General features: G+C 37.2%; 1 non-coding gene across 1 annotated transcript; it reads right to left on the bottom strand.

Moving 5' to 3' along the window:
* Positions 1-363: 363 nt before the first annotated feature.
* On the bottom strand, positions 364-434 carry TRNAG-GCC (transfer RNA glycine (anticodon GCC)). The gene has a single exon. It is a non-coding gene; the product is annotated as a tRNA-Gly (tRNA).
* Between the last annotated feature and the right edge of the window lie 3,314 nt (positions 435-3,748).

Below are 3,748 nucleotides of genomic sequence, written 5' to 3' on the forward strand. Positions count from 1 at the left end.
ATACCTACCCAGAGTCACTCGCGTCATCAAGACGAATGCAATGTCGTATCATTTATCAAAATCGGTTCAGACGTTGAGTAATTACGAGAGTACTAGGAATAGACATACATACATACATACAGGTCAAACACATAACCCTCCTTCTTCGCAGTCGGGTAATAATAGAGTCGTGTTCACATATTATTTTTGATCAGAAGTAAGTATATGAACTCGACTGTACACTTTTTTTCAAAAATTATTAACAAAATGTTACCTTAACACGTTTGCTTAAACTTGACAAATTTTTAATACCTATAAGCTATTTAAGCCAGCCAAAACTAAGCATTTGTTAACCCAAGCTTGACAAGTGATCAATCAAAAAGTTGCATCGGCCGGGAATCGAACCCGGGCCGCCCGCGTGGCAGGCGAGCATTCTACCACTGAACCACCGATGCTTATGTCTATAATTTGAATTAATATACTACATTCAGTGGAGAAAGGTTGCACGTGCTCATAAAGATGCGCAAGAGAGTTTGCGCAAGTGAAGAAACGTAACCTTTCACATACTCGTAAATCACTTTGGTATTAGCACAGCTGTAGATAATTGGCAATTAGGTAACTAACTATAGATAGAATAAGTACTCATCACCAGACACCGTGCAGTTTTAGTTGTTTTCGATGAATCGAAGCCAAGTATAAATAGAATACTTAAAAACATCATTAATTTTAATTATCTAGTAAAACACTAGGCTGCAGTAGTGATTGGATACTTCGTCTCTAGTTACAAAGGAGTGTGGGTAAAATCCTCAGTTTTACAAAATGTATATGCGAAATATAAGTTAATTAAAGTAAACTAAATTAGAAGTATAAATTAAGATAACTACTACAGGGAAAACTAAGAGCTGGCAGCTTCCTCGTACAGTCGAATAAATTGAGTCATGACCCTGGGTGGAAGCTTTTAATAATCAATTTCACTATGATTTCGTGGACAAAAGTTTGAGATGTCAACAAGATACTAGTAGCACCAACTAGCACAAATGCTCTACCCTGGGTCACGATTCAATTTGTTCGACTGTACGTCGTATTAAATTAGCATTGCTACACAGCGAGGAAATGCTAAAGCATTAGGTATATCTGCGTGATCACTAGTTACTTTTGAAAACAAATGAAAAATACAAATAAAAACAATAGTTTAACGTTTTAAACTTTCGTGATTCTCACTCATAGTCAAAATACCACAAACGGGACTTATCACGCTATTATTGCACAAGTAATATTTACCTCGACGTTTCGGCAACGAAGAACTCGCGCTGCTAGGCAGACTTGACACCCCACACTTCAGTCTACTCGTGACCACGGCAACTGTAACGTTGCCGAAACGTCGAGGTAAATATTACTTGTGCAATAATAGCGTGATAAGTCCCGTTTGTGGTATTTTGACTAAAAACAATAGTTATTTGTGCAACAAGAGAGCAAAGTTGTTTTTTGGTGCGAGTGTTGAATTTGAATCCCGAGCAAGCGAAGGATTCTATAATTGAATCACGAGCGTAGCGAGTGATTCTAGGTTAGAATCCTGAGAGCAGTGAGGGATTCAAACACACGAGATGCAAAAAAACTTTGGTCTCGTGTGACACATACAACTTTTCACCTCAGCAGCGAGAACATAGGTTAGAATAAAATCACATATACTTACCCATTTACAAAACAAAAAATATAAAAACATATAAATAATACGATTATTAAGAAACAAATATAATAATCACATTTAGAAATCTTTACTCAAAAATGATACGTACGCCGCCATTAGGTGCATCTTTAAAAAGTCACTAAAAAGTTAAGAATGCCAGACAATGATCAAAAGTCTCCGGCAAGTAGAAAGGTTTTGAATTCGGAAAGAAATAGTGTGCAGTAACTAGGTACGATACAAATGTCATACTCACAACATGCATTGTAATTTGAACTTAAAACTACTTACTTGTAAAATATGTCATATTTTTTAATACCTACTGCAAAAAGCCTCATCTTTGGGTCATTAAAAAGGTTGAACAATAAACGTATAAATTATTATAAATGTTATTAAACATTTAAATATGATTTTATTAGGTTTTACATTACATAAACATAAATAGTTTTAGTTGCAAATTCATTCAATTTGACAAATTATATTTTCATTCATGTACTTTTTAAACACACGAATATTTTTATCGTTTTTACGGTTCGCGGCTCGCAGGTAGGAATCGCACCCCATGGTTACGATCATGACGACGGTGCTACTGTTAACACAGCCGAAGTTGTGGGCAACATCTAATTAAAATATTGTATGAACTCAGAGAAGTAGGTACCTGATAAAGCAGAACTTCCAGCGTTCTATATTGCCTCAATAATGAAGCAAAGCAATAATTGAGGCGGATGCCGTTCCGCTGACAATGGAGTTAATAAATAGAACATTGGCTCGAATCAGTGCTGTTTGTTTAGCTGGCGATTTATTGGCTTTGTTATTAAATTATGAGTATACATAGTAGGTAAGTAAATTGAGTAGTTCCCTGGAGAAAAATGTTTTAAACAAACTTACGACTAAAACAATCCCGATTAAACTAGATTTTAAAATTAAAAACACAACCGCTTCAAAATCAGTTCATCTTTTTGGGGGTTATGATGCCTCCAGTTGCTTCGATTGGAAGCGGCCTGCTTCCACCTTGAACCCGCAGTTTTAACCAGGTCATCCGTCCATCTCGTTGGTAGACGTCCTACGCTGCGCTTGCTGATCTCCGTCTCCATTCGAGAAGTTTTCGATTCGACCCCAACTGCCACCATCTGTTCTCTGTGCTATATGGCCTGTCCGTTGCCACTTCAACGAGCTAATTCCCTTGTAATTAATTCGTCTTTTACCTGCTATGAAAAATAAACATGGGAAGTGTGCTTCTAGAAACAACTAGGTTGGCGTAAGTTTGCAAACACAGGCTGATTGCAGCGGATGTGAGCTGCGCGCCTGAACCGGCCAAATTTGACTTTAATCCGATTAACAGTCATGTAAACAGGCTTCGAGGGGCTCATTACTGAAACCCGTGAAAGCAGGGGACCCATTATTAAAAGCTTTAAAAATTCCACACCAGCAGTGGCGGAGAACTGTGTTTGTTTTAAATGAGTTCTACTGGAAAACAGCGTTGCCTCATCGGAACATTGTGCTGAGTGGGGCCCATTGCTATAGTTATACGTAAAACAAACAAAATAATATTCGTGTAGGTATTGTCAAATCACTGAGTACGTCAAATTTGAGCCACTTTTATCTTGTATGAAAATTCTAAACTGAATAATGACCAATAATAATCCAAAATGACCGAATTGTGGCAAACCATGTTTTTGAAAGGAGATTAGGAAAGGGGGATCAAAAAAGATGAGGTTGGTAATACTTTTTGTTGATTTTTTACCATCTTCTACGTAAGGGGAAAATAGCTACCATTAACCTTGCATAAATATAATCGGACAACAACAACAATTTATTTAACATTAAAATATACGAGTTTAGGGCAGAACTATGTCCAACAATGGACGTCCTACGGCTGATACGATGATGATAGTCAAAGTCAAAGTATTTATTGTGATAGCGACGGTGATACGAAAGACGTTTAGCGTTTGTAAATGTAAGCCCCTTAATAGCTTACATAGACGAGGAAAACATGTTTTTTTACACCAGTTACCGCAGAAAGTAAATGCTCACGAGCCCGGGTACCTCAGAGAGCTCCAAAAGGTACACTTTATAGCACGCTTA

Source organism: Choristoneura fumiferana, chromosome 13 (genome assembly GCF_025370935.1).
Source record: "Choristoneura fumiferana chromosome 13, NRCan_CFum_1, whole genome shotgun sequence".
In the NCBI taxonomy this organism is placed as follows: domain Eukaryota; kingdom Metazoa; phylum Arthropoda; class Insecta; order Lepidoptera; family Tortricidae; genus Choristoneura; species Choristoneura fumiferana.